Raw genomic sequence first — 14,489 nt, 5'->3', positions numbered from 1 at the left:
CTATGAAGATGATGAAATTAATCAAAACGAAACTCTGCATGAAGAAAATTGTGAAGATTCAATTCCAATAGCCGAAGACAACGAAAACAATGACCAGATTATTGACGATGACGACTCCGGAGAAGAAAACGAAAACGAAGAAGGAGACAATAGCGACAAAGACGTTGACGCAACTTACAATGAATTAGACACGGATGACCCGACACCCGAAATTGAAAGACAAATAATAACACGTGGACAGAAACATAGTGTAATAAATAGTCGCGATCAAATTTTTATGCGAAAAGAAAATTATTTATATTTCTTAACCGCAGACTGTAAAACTTCAAAAACAAAATTTGATACCAAAAATTAAAGAAAGTAAAGTAGGAAACATTGAAATTGTTAAAAGGGGAAATAGAATTCATTTAATCTTAATATGTAAACAGAATATTAAAGAAAAAATGACTAGAGAATCACTACAGAGATTTGCAATTAAGTTACGGGAAATAATAAAAGAGAAATCGATTGAAATAATAAATGTAGCAAAAACTAAAGAATTTGGTGGTATTCAATGGGAAGAAGTATTAAGTCACATTCGGGAATCAATTATTGGAACTTCAACTAAATTAATAATTTGTCATGGATTAGTAACAATTCCGGAAATTGAAAAACATAAAGATATTATAGAAGAAGCTCATTCATCAAAAATCGGTGGACAGAAAAGAGTAACTAAAACTTACAATCGAGTCAGACAAAATTTTTATTAAAATAATATTAAAACTGATATCCAAAATTATATTAATCAATGCCTACAATGTCAGACTAAGAAATTGGTTAGAGTAAAAACAAAACAGCCTATGCTAATCACCGACACACCTTTTTCATCCTTTGAAAAAATATCAATGGATATAGTAGGACCATTACTTGAAACCACAAAAGGAAACTCCTATATTTTGACAATTCAAGACCATCTTACAAAATTTTCCCTTGCCATTCCTTTGAGATCAATAACCGCTATTCAAGTTGCTGATGCATTACTAAAATATTTTATTTGCACATTTGGAGCACCTAAAGTAATATTAACCGATCAAGGAACGAATTTTATGAGTAATTTAATGAAAAGATTTGCTGAACAATTTAAAGTTAAACAATATAGAACTACAGCTTTTTATCCACAAGCTAATGGAGCTTTAGAACAATCGCATCTAGTATTAGTCGAATATTTGAAACAATATGTAAATAAATTTACAGAATGAGACGAATTATTAGAATTTGCAGCTTTTTCATATAATACAAGTACTCACGAATCAACTGGATATACTCCATACGAGTTGGTATTTAGAAAATTAGCCAGACAACCATCCAGTGAAATAACAGACGAAACAAAAGGAAAAACATACGATGATTATTTATATCAATTAATGACAAATATTTATGAATTACAAGAATTAGCTCGGGAATGTCTAATCGCATCAAAAATAAAGTCTAAATATTATTATGATAGAAAAATAAATTCTCAAGCATTTCAAGTAAATGATCAAGTTTTTCTTTTAAGTGAGCCAAAGAAAGGAAAATTAGGTGATCAATATTCAGGGCCACATATTATAACAGACATTTTACCTAACGGTAATGTCAAAGTTTTTGTCAAAGGAAAACTAAGAATTGTTCATGCTAACAAAATTCGTAAAACAAAACATTAAGAGATTGAACATGTACCGCGAAACATTTTCAATCTCAGATTTACTAATGATATTTTTTATATTGTATTTAAAACAGATGCGGGCACTAATCTGCCTAACTGTCATCGGAATTCTCTCCGTACGAGAAACCTTCGGAATACTCGAATATGATTGTGGAATAACGAACTCTAATATAACGACCGTAACACTATTAGATATAGGAGAATGCAATATACCACTAATGGAACCGCATGTAGAAGGGATAAGTATTCAGTTATTGCAATTGTCAAAATACGATTCAACCAATGTAATTCAATGTAAAGTTTCTATTTCACGAACGATTCACTATTGCGGAATGCATTTTCATGTAGCAACTGTAAGTAATGCGCATGCAAAATATATAGTCGACACAACGTTAGATCAATGTAAAAATATGCACAGAACGGGCATACTAAGCCTAAGCGTAAATAAGGTAATCCACGGATTAAAAGTAAATCAGACGACATCGCGACCCATCACTTTTGCGGGGTCTGCATCAACAGATGGAAAATGTTCAGGAGTAGAATATTCAGATCCTTATGGTACGTGGCAAGATGTGGTTGTACAAGGAATAGTAACAGTTAGCTTAAGTACTCATCAAGCAGTAATTAGTATTGAAACGAATCAAATCCATTTAAGAACGGGAACTGTTTGTCAATATGTAGACGGTAATTGTATAGATATTAAAGGAAGATATAGTTATTGGGAAACTATACCTAATGATTATTGCAAATTCAGTCATTACGACGTATTGTATGAAGGAAAAGCAAAGAAAATGGTTAGCGAAACGAATGATAAACTACAAGTACTATATTCCTTGTCGACACAAGATGTCACATTCGCACTTACGCGAATCGGCGAAGAGGTTCTTTGCGGATACACCCTAATTAAAACAAAACACCCAAAACTTGTAATTTTAGAAACAAATAAAGGAGATTCTTTTGCACGTAAAAGACCGTTAGCTATTGAAAACATAGATATTTTTGCCTACGTAAATTCAAAATTCGTTTATGTAGAACGACACATTCGCACACAAATGAATCGCTTATACACAGACGTATTAAAACAACGCTGCAATTTGGAACGGCAATGTGAAAAATGCAACGAAATCTAGTGTCCGCAACGGAGCTCACAATACGTATCCACAGCTATAAAAAATCTTTTTTTCCTCTCACGTTTTGTTCCCTCTCGAGAAAAACTGAAGTAATAACATAAAAATGTAAAATCCGAAAACTCAAGCGTTGGCCAGTACGATCTTGACTCTCGAAGAGCGCACAAGCCGTATAATTATATCAATCGTTGTTCGTTACTTATATAAATTCAGGTAAACAACTATATTATACACACATATACACTAGAATAAGTTTGATTATAGGATTGTTAGTATCATGTGCTCGTTATTTAGATCAAAATGCCCAACCAGTCGAGGTTGCCGGATCTCGAAATTATATGTGGCGAAAAGCAGCCACAAATATTAGCCGTGCCGCCTCGGGCGCGACACGAGGGGGCGCCAGGACTTAGAGAGCTGTCACACGAGTTGATAGGGAATCTCATGAGGGGACGGTCCAGGCTCCAAAAGGCTCTTCTTCGACGACCGGGCCGTCTCAACCAAGCTGACGCAATATCGCGGTACCGAGCACTCGCGGGCCTAAATCAAGTCTTGTTTGAGGAGCTCGAAGGACCTCCTCAAGAATTTCCTCAAGGAGGTCGAGAGGGACCCTTCCCAGTCAACGTTCCTGATGTCCCCCCGGCTGCGATAGGACGTGCCAGATTTTTGCACGAACTGGCGAATCGAGGGCGACCCCTCGCCAATCCCCCAGCTATACCAGGGGGGCGAGCCAGAATCATGGCTGAAATCACCATGCAAATGAAGATGGCCGGTCGAGGACATGGTGTTCCTATTCAGCGCAAGTAAAAAAAAAAAAATGATAGAATGGACTTAATTAGTAATAAATTTTTTTTTTACTTATTTTTTTTGTGTGTTTAGGTTGTACTTTCATATACTTTATATACATAATTTTCTTTTTTTTTTCCTATAAATTTTTTTTTAGTCCACACACATATGTAATTTATTCTTATTATTATTATTACTTCTTCTGTATCATTGTTCGGTCAAATATATGGTACTTATACACAAATCCACCACGTTTCTTTGGAATTATAAGCGCACAATTACCCTTTCTTTAAAGAAATATATATAACATAAAATAAGCCTCGAACATATAATAGAATAAGCCGGCGACGCGTTACACAACATAAACAAACAACATTAGTTGCCTTATACACGTTTTCTTATATATTATTATTGCATTGTCATACACAAATTCAAACTTCTACTACCGTCTAACGTAAAATAAGACAATAGAAATAAGCGCGAAATATTAATGCGAGCGAAGTTAATCCAAAGCGTAGCATAAGTACATTATACTATTTTATATTCATACGTGGCAACATAACGTACCACGTATGACTTAAGGGGGAAGGTGTTACGTACGGAAATTTTATATTTCCGACGACGCACGTTAAAAGTCTTGAACGCTTAGACGACGCACGCTAGGCTCGGAATTCCGAGGAAACGGCCAGGATTAGTGTAAATGTTCAGATTATCTTATCGGAGTCCGTTCAAGGGCTGGGAGGCCCAGATGGGCCCAAAACTACGCTTCTAGAATGTTCTAAAAGCTTCTAGAATACCTCCCCCCTTAAGACGCGTAGGAAAAAGGCGGGAATCTCGCGCGGGAGATTCCGGTCTTTTTCGGGTATAAATAGGGCGGAAAAACGCCGCGGAAAGTAGATAAGTTTTAACTTCGGTCTTGACTAGACGTAATTTTCAGACTCTCTCCTAACCTTATTCGATTTCCTACGTTCCGCTATACTCTAAGTTCGAGCATTCGCCGCAGAAAAGTGTTTGGTTGTGGAAACCAAAAATTTGGTTAAAACAACAGAAATTTTTGGTTGTATATGGCCCAATAAAAACACGCGGGTGTAAACATACAAACGAATTAGTTGACGAATTTTGGGTTCTTTCACTTTTTTTTTGAGCTTCTCTTTTCCATGTAGAGCATGAAATTTTCCTTCCGCGAGACCCTTGTGCAAGTAAAAATAATCCACCATTTTCGTCAGTTGCACCTGCGATGCTCTTGAAGTTCTTGTTTTTTTCCTATTTTATATTTATATCTTATATATTTAGATCTTATATATTTATGTCTTATATATTTTATATCTATATTAATTATAATACATACTTATACGTTTGCGACATTTTCCAAAATAATGATTGCGGTTAGGCGAGGGACAGAAACGACGTTTTTATCGTACTCGCGTGGACATAAAGTAAAGCAGAGAAAAACATAAAACGCGTAAAAGGCTATTGTACAATATCTTTCGCGAATTATGCTTTTCTCTACCTTATTTTACGTCCACGATTGCGACAAATATACGTTTCCGCCTCGTCGGCAGCCTTATTCGAATAAACAAGATCGTTTCTTTGCTCACGGTCATAAATCCCCTAGAAAATTACTACATTTTAACTGCTTAAAATCTGGCAACGTTGTACAGTTATCGAATTATTTCGATACGTCTGTAACGATATTTGCATCGATTAGAATCGTTAAGGCCATCTTACAGAATCACCTACAATCACGGTCGTCGGTCGCGCAAGCGACAACTGTCGGTAATTAACGATACCGATGTTTGTCGCTAAGAAGTTAGAGAATCTCGCTACAGAGGTCCCGAGTTCGAATCCCACCAAGGTAAAAGTGATTTTTCAAATACGAGAAAATATTTATAATTATAGACTGCATCTTAAGAAACAAATTTATATTAGTTAAAAAATAATAATAAAATTTCGAAATAAATAATTTTTTTGTCGGGTAAATATTCGTTGCGCATAACGTACTTCCTAACTTTGAGGTATTATCTTCCCTTCTATTTTTGAAGGTACTTATGTCCCTCGTAATTACGTAGGGACTTTATTTTAACATGTACCTCCAATTTTTGGCGACACATGCTTAAGAGTGCACCGGGGGCCACGAGGAGCTCATCTACACAAGACCGCACACGAAGCGAGCACGCACAACACGCGAGACTTTTTCAGAGCGAAAGCGATCCCCGTGAACGTAACTACTTCAAACAATTTGTAAGATTCGCAATCTATATTCGATCCTATCTGTGCTGTCAAATACAGTGTTCTATATTAAAAGCAAACAGAATAGTTCACTCTTTTCACGCGCACCCACCCCTGCCGAACTCCAACAGTTACTACTTATGCAAAAGCAATAAATGACTAATTTTTACTTATAATTAATTAATCACGCATTGTTGCTTTCTCATTACAGGAAGCTATTTTCGTAAACAAATTTTTTCTTAGTTTTCTGTACCAATGTGTTCAGAATGTTCTAAAATTACATTTTTACAAAATGTGTGTGTTTAGATATCGGACTCAATTTTTTTTTAATGCAGAGTGTTATTATTATAAATAAAAGTTGGTATTTAATTAGGCGATAATCGGTGAAGGGGTTCATTTTTTATAAAATTTTGAATTTTTTGAGAAATGTCTGATAGCTATATTAGCTATAACTTGCGAAAAATTTGAGATATCGCGCTAATTCTATTATATTCTTCATTCTTTTCTACCCCTATTTCATATATAGTACTTAAGATTTGATTAGATTTAGCTTTATTCGCGATCAAAGATCTATATGCAAAGTCCATATTGGACCATGTAGCCTGAACTCCCAAAATCAACATCGATTTGACATTGCGTCGATTGTGAAACTTCACTTGGGCTACTAAGCTAACCAACTAACTAGTTGGTGTATTGAAAAGTAGATATATGTTATACAATTTTATGTTTTAGCGTAAATATGGTTCTAGCCGTCGCTTGTTATTTATTAAAAAGTTATTAACAAATGTGTAATTGAGAAATATAACAATTTGTGACAATACTAAGAGAAGTAATTTGCTGATATGTGTACTTATTTAAAATGCATCAATGCAGTATCGCTAAATATCATTCGCCTAACAGCTGCTCAGTTAAATAGCATTTGCCTAGGAAAGTAGCATTTATACACAAAAATAGATGGGCAAAAACCATTTGACTAAGCAGATGGCATTTGTCTGGTCAAAAGTTATTTTCCTAAAATAATAACTTACTTACGACATATTATATATACATATATTCGGTTTAAATGATACAGTGTATCAAGACGATACAGAGCGGTACGGCGGGTTGCCCATTCGAGCAGGCGCGCATGGTCGTTCACAATTGCGTTGACTTCGGTGCATCACCTATAATCACTCGCATATCTTGTAATAACATGGACTTTGTAGCGCCCGAAGTTGCAATACAATTATGACGGATTTGCGTAGCAGTAACATTAAAACAGAAGTCGAAATGACAATACAGGTATATGAAATAAATTTTATTAAGAAAACGAAAGACATTTTCTCTCTTACGAAAAAAACTCGTACCATATATATAATATAATAGATTCCTAACAATCTACAAATTCTTTTTTTGCAAGAATAGAATAAGATTTTTTTCAGATTTGTCTATTATTGAATCAAGAATATTATAGGATTGTCACAAAGTTCTATCTGCATCTTTCTGAGAAAGTTAGAGGGATAGTATCAAGAATATTTTATTCTAAACTTAAGAAATTTCCTATTTAAGATTAAAATATTGTTTCAATACTAAATATAATTGGCCCTATTTCAATCCTATTTTATGATAGATTTAAGAGTAATAGCGTTGTATCTAGAAATCTTTTCTGAGGGTGGCGGGGTTGATTAAGGGCAACGCGATGTTCGGCGGGGTGACACGCAAATCAATTAACAATTAACTCAGTCAGCTAACAAATGAAAAGGAACATTTATTGTAGAATAACTTTCGGAAAACAATGCGGCTATTTCGGCTTTCATTAATCAGAAAAAGCGAAATTTTATTATTTTAAAACATCATTTTTTGAAGTCTCAATTATTGAGACTTGAGATGTTCTAACTGTCCTCCTTAGAAAGAGATGAATAGTGAGTAAACTAAGGTTTTTTTTTTAAGTTAACCGACGTTTGTAAAATCATAATAGATTTCTTAGTCATCCATGAAGTACTACTGTTAAATAAAATCAGTAACTTATACAGTCATTTATAAAATAAACGCTCGACACTCGGTCAGCTTCGCAAAGTTCAAACATCGATTTCATACCTTCTTAAAAGGAGATTAACATTTAACACTGCACTGTGTTTTTTATATAACTAAAAAACTAATCAACCAAATCTTAAAGAATTATATATGGCATAGGGAGGGGAGGGGTAGAAAAAATTGAAAAAAACTAAAAAAACAATCTTTTTTTTTTATAATAGAAGAAAATAGGAATTATTGATTTTTAATCTCAATATTGTTTTATTTTTATACTACTTCAGGTTGTGATAAGATTAAACAAGTCAAGAATATTTTTTGTCTCGTTATTAAAAATCTTTTCTGAGGGCGCGTTCTGTTATTAGGTCGAGCTAGCCGATTCCTCGCACACCGACTTATTTCGCCTTGCGTCTCTCTCTTTAGTTTCTCGCGATTTCGCGGACGCGAATTCACGCGTCTGGCGCCCAACAATAAAATTCGGTTAGTGGAGTGTCGGGGGTGCGAAAGAACTGCCGGAGAGGCCTATCATCCCTTCTCTTCTTCTCCCTAATATATCTATATATTAATAATCTGAAATAAGTGTTATTAGGCACGAGATCCGTTGATAACCGTTTCCATCGTTATTTATAACGATAAAAACGATTATCAGCGGATCTTAAGTCTAACAACATTTATTTCAAAATATTAATATTTCATCATTAACATTAATAATTAATTCAATATACTGATGCTAATAAGCATCTTTATGTAAATAATACTACTGAATCTCACATAAATCTACAAGGAATTTATTACTGAAAAGTATTCATTAAATATTATGATAATTTGCCTTATATAAACCATTCATTAGCATCATATTTAAAATGTATATTTTATACTAATAAACCTCTTGTTTATGAAATTAAGATTAAGATTTTTAAGATGCACCAGCATCATTTATATATAAAGATATATATAATGCTTATTAGTATTGATATATTAAATTAATTATTAATTTAATGATAAATTATTTATTAATGTAACAAAATAAATATTGTAAGATTTGTTAATAGTGATTTCTGCCATTATTTACACTTACATTGAATTAAATTTATTGGCCGACTTATAATTTAAATTTGCACACATATGCTAATTGCTGACTTTTGTCCTGTGCATAAACATTGTGTGCAAAAAATAATTTAAGTAATATAATTATAATATACTATAATGATTATGATGGACTATATATATGGTACGAGTTTTTTTCGTAAGAGAGAAAATGTCTTTCGTTTTCTTAATAAAATTTATTTTATAACCTGTATTGTCATCTCAATTTCTGTTTTAATGTTACTGCTACGCAAATCCGTCACAATTGTATTGCGGCTTCGGATGCTACAAAGTTCATTTTATTGTAAAAAAGATATGCGAGTGATTATAGGTGATGCACCGAAGTCAACGCAATTGTGAACGACCATGCGCGCCTGCTCGAATGGGCAACCCGCCGTACCGCTCTGTATCGTCTTGATACATAAATATGCAATATGATAAACACAAATGCAATCTCTTTATTTATTACACTAATATTTTCGTAAATACTATTATTAATTTAAGATTAAAAGATTAAAAGATATTATGCAATATATTTAATTTAAATAGAATTCAAAAATTGTAAAATGCAATACAAGCTAAAGATAAGTAGTTGTTTTTTTAATTGCTTTCTGGAGTAAATGGAGTTAATAGCAATTCAGTTATAATTTTACGTACCTTTCAAGCTCCACAGTATTCGTTGATCGACAGCGTCTCGGAAATCTTTCAACTCCTTTCCACATGTTGACTTCAAAACATCTGCCTTGGAAGCAATGGCATAAGCAGGCAATGTACGAGCACTATTAAGTTCCTGAGTATGTACAGAAACATACGCAGCTAAGGTCGTACAGATGTAGAGAATATACGTAAGTTGCATTTTTGCTTGTGTACTTTTGCTTCCTTATAGAGGATTTCTCGTTACCGTGGTAAATATCTGCACACTGAAAAAAAAAAGATGTTGTATCAACAAGATGTGTTAAAGTTCAGATCTTTTTCTGCAATATGTGAATCATAACTTTGACATTATATTTATCCTAATTCTCTTTGTTGAACGACTTGCTTCAGCCAACATTCATATTTGAAGTTAAAGAAAGTATATGCGTATCTAAATATATGCCAAATATGTATTTCTATGTAATAAATAATTCATGTACATATATATGTATAACATAATTTAAAAAATATAACATACAAAAAAATGTTGTCAGCGCAAATTTTGAGCATGGGGTCTCGCTATTAGGACCCTGGGACATAAAAAAACTTAAGCAGTGAGACGTAAGCGGTAAGCAATTATAACGTATTAGCTTTACCGGATTCATTTAAATATAAGAAGTCAATGTATCACATAATTTACTTTAATATTTACATATATGTACGTATATATGTATGTATATATAGTCGCAGTTTACTAGCGCAACGGCAAATAAATTAATACAATAAATAACGAAAAAATATACAGAGCGTCTCACAATACTTTAATACAGTGTATTCTAAAGGTAAAATTATAGTTAAAAATCCTAATAACAAAATTTTGAGGCTGCTATAGTTTTTGAGTTATGAGCAATCGTCAATGATATCGCGTAGAATTTGCGTGTTAGATCTGTAACTATATACATATACATATAGGGGAGACCGGAGTTCGTTGGCACCGTTTTCACAATTTCGGCATTTGAGTTTTTAAACAACTAATTATCATGATTAAACAGTGCTAATATGATAGAGAGAACCTTTCTCTATACATTTTCATGCCCGAAACGATCCTGTATACTGTATAGTTTCTTTGTAATAAGTGAAATACGAACATGCTGGCATTGTAGCCAGCTTGCCCCGATAGTGGGGCAAATTGACATATATCATGATGTAAGTTGGCTACGACAGGGGCTAAAGGTAAGGTTGTAGGACAATGTAGGACTAAAAAGTCCATGTTAAATTAATAAAAACGTAATAGAAAATAAAAAACATATAGCAGATATGTTCTCGATAAAAATTGTATCTTTTAAAGTTGTTTTGTTATGATCGAGCAAAATGCTGTTGTAGAAAAACAATTGTAAACTATTTCAGATATAGCTTTCTTCAATATAATCTGTTCACCCGAAGCCCGAGGCAGTTTTGACGCGTGGTTGCGCTGCCGCGCGTGGCCGCGCGTTATCGCGAGGCAAGGTGCGACAACGCGCGCATACGTGCCTACGCGAAATGGCGTAATCAGCCCATACTAAACTTACGATAATTCCTTCGCGTAAACGGGATTTTATAGTAACTTACAATAATTTACTCCGCGTAAACGAGTGAATTATCGTAAGTTACTACAGAAGTAACGCGCTCGCGTAAACGTAGTAACAGTAGATGGCACACGTATTGCATAGGCATTTGCCGTAGCGTCTTACGCCTTAGATAATATTAATTAGTTTAGCTTGAATTATGTGTAATAAAAACATTTAATTTTAGTAAATTTAATTATTTTGCATGTCAAAGTTTACGAGGTTTACCACAAACTTTACTTTAACTTTTGTTTATGTTAGAATAACTTTAATGGTGCGTGTCCACCTGCGAGTAAAACTCTCGAGAGTAGCTCTCGAGATTGATTCTCGCAAATGGACATATTCCTAAAGAGTACCTATAACGGAGAATGAATCGCAGCTCTCGGCGAGCGAACTTTTCAAGACCTACTCGCAAATCGACACGACGTTATTTTACTCTCGGAGATCAGCTCGCCAAGCTCGAACGCTATTCGTATTTTGAGAGCTACATGATGACACAAAGGAACTTATTGAATAATGCGGAAATCATAAACCATTGTAGAATACTACTGTGACAGAAATAAAAGTTTTTTTAATTTTTATGTTTTGCGAATAAAGTGCGAAAAATTCATAATTTAAAGAATTAGATAAGAATATTTTTAATACATTCTCTTATTACTTGGTCAATAATTAGTCTTTTTGGGGTCAGTCAACGTGGTCAGCATATAGCAACCATCAGAGACGAGCCTCCAAAGAAGAGCCAACTACGCAACTTCTTTAAGGAACTAGAATAATGAAATTCAAATAATTTCTCCTTACGAAAGAAATCAGAGACGTATATCTCACAGCGTGTGATGTCATGTATTTAAATACGTCATTAACGAAACTAATTAGCTACAATGGGATGACGAATCGGAATGTGGATTTTTAATGAGAAATTACGTCCTCGATAAAGCTTTTTCTTAAAGTTCAAGAATTTTTTACGATTTACGAGCAAATAAAAATTTATTTTGCTATTTATTTTGTTTAATTTATTTTGTTTAATTGCAAATTGAACTTGTTAATTATAATAAAATTCTAGACACACAGATTACGATTACTAAAAATATTATAAGCAATCGAAAGTATTTGCATAAATTTTCCATACATTATTTTTTACATACAGCTTACATTGCGATTGTCGCTCGTGTTCGATCGCGGTCATTAGCGTTATTTATCAAAACGATAATTTGCTAGTATTTAGGGAGCAAAGCTCTGCACGAAATTTATCCAGGATAAAGCTCTATCGAACTGTAATCTATTTAGCTAGACCGTGAAATTGCATCACAGAAATGCCAATTTATATCGTTCGTCCGCAATCAACGTTCGAATTTCAATTTTAACAGATAAAAATGGCAAGATTGAATCAGAGAATCGGTTTTTGCATTTTTTAAATTAACAGATAAAGGCTATGCATTGATAGATTTAATATAAAGGAAATTCTTATCTTTATAGTCATAAGCGATATTTCGTGCTGTGACATTTTACGGTTTTATGATACGTTATACGATCTCCTTTTTAAACGCGGTAATATTTTGCGTTGCACGTTTGAGAAATATCATTGCTATAACATTACTTCCTACTCAGGATTCTCGTCTCGAGGAAAAGTCCGATATATCTCAGTATCGATTGACGTCTCGTAGTAGGAAAGTTTACGAGGGAATCTCAAAGAACGCGTAGCTAGGAAAGACGCTGTTCGTCGTAAAGGAATCCTGCTGAGGCCAATGTGTTTAGCATAGCAAGCGAGTCGAGCCTCCAACGAGAGGAGCCTTGGTTCGACACACGTGCCGCATCTTATAAAATAGAGCCATGAAACGTGAAATTCCATCTTGGCCCAGTCCCGACAGCCCGATAAAGTTTGACAACATCGCACCGAAACCGGCGTCGCAGCATTCTTTCTGAAGAGACTCATTTTGAAAGGAGGAAAACCTCGCTAAAAAGTTTCCATCGTGCTTTAATTTAGTAAATTTTCAGTTGATTTTGTCTTTCGTTAGAATCTATCGTTAGAATTGGAATTCGAGTAGATGTCGATTTTTAAGTGAATACTTGTCACAAAAATTTAATATGTATCAAACTCGAAAATTTTACAAAGAAAATAAATACAGTATTTATTTTGAATTGAACGTAATAATAATGGATTCATTCTGTCGATGAATATATTTTTTGTATTATCAAATTTTATTACTTTTATTGAAGGCATATTAAGATGAAACGTTTCCATTGCCTGTAATAAACATAGCTTTGAAATAAGTTTTCTAGAAAAACTTTTCATATGCTATTATGCTATATTAATTTCAAGTTAATGCAAATTTTTTCTATAATCACATTTTTTTCAGCATATTTGATTAACATTAATTTCAACAATTTTGTATCATATTCAAGATCCTTTATTAATAAAAATTTTGATTCTAAATACACGATAACAATGTCGCTAGTGTCAACATAAAAAATGTTTCGAATAAATTTTCATAGGCAATAGTTAGTTTGTCGATTATTCAATTAAATTTTCTTGCGTTACGTTTTCATTTTCTGGGAACTAAGCAAGTGAAATCAAAACTTTTTTTAATTATAAATACAACTTAAAACGTTTTAATAATTACTTGTAATTATTAATAATTAGTAAAAATGTTTAAAAAATGTTCAAATTTCTTTATAATATATTATTTAAATAAGCATTTGTCGTTTGAAACATCAAACTTTAATTTAATTTAATTCGCCTTAAAAATTACGTCAAATTGGCGAACTCGAGATAAATAAGCTTTGCATATGCATGTCCTTTTCTTCTTTGCTGTTGAATTAGCCATATGAAGAATACTTTTTTCTATAATGTCATTTTTCTTACATTCCTAGTAATAATGCCAGTGGAACTGGTTATATTTGGACTATAACTTAAACACGATGAGTCCTCGATGTCTATACGGAACCAAGCAACACTGATATCTAGTTTATTTCGTTCTTTATTTAACTATTCAAGGTTAATTCTAATTAGGAAGAAACTTAAAAAAGACACAATGAATACGATACTGGTGAAGTTAAATTGTGAAATATAGTGATGAGAACATTGTATTGTACCGCAAAATACGTTATTACAATACGTCAATTGTCGATACCATAGTTTCCCACGAAATTAATTCATTTTATTTAATCAAATAACAAGGTTGGTGCCGAGGACCATCACCGTATTTTTTCCTGAATCGAAATTATATATTACGTTGTTAATATTTAGTTATTATTGAAAATGTTTCATTAATTAAACATTTTAGATTAAAATTCGAAAAAAAATAGATTTCCATAGAATTGATTAAATAAATTTTA

General features: G+C 33.2%; 1 long non-coding RNA gene across 1 annotated transcript in view; it reads right to left on the bottom strand.

Annotated features, from left to right (window-relative positions):
* Window positions 1–4,943: 4,943 nt before the first annotated feature.
* Window positions 4,944–14,489, bottom strand: part of LOC143897771 (uncharacterized) — a 34,480-nt gene continuing 24,934 nt past the window's right edge. The window contains exons 3-4 of the long non-coding RNA XR_013256998.1: window positions 9,577–9,839; window positions 4,944–5,205 (exon numbers count right to left, since the gene is read on the bottom strand). This is a non-coding gene — a long non-coding RNA (uncharacterized LOC143897771). The remainder of the gene's footprint in view (window positions 5,206–9,576; window positions 9,840–14,489) is intronic.

This window comes from Temnothorax americanus, unplaced genomic scaffold, assembly GCF_048541705.1.
Source record: "Temnothorax americanus isolate GAGA-0224 unplaced genomic scaffold, ASM4854170v1 Scaffold21, whole genome shotgun sequence".
Classification (NCBI taxonomy): domain Eukaryota; kingdom Metazoa; phylum Arthropoda; class Insecta; order Hymenoptera; family Formicidae; genus Temnothorax; species Temnothorax americanus.
Note: the sequence above shows the minus strand (reverse complement) of the source record. Positions and strands in the feature narration are given on the sequence as shown.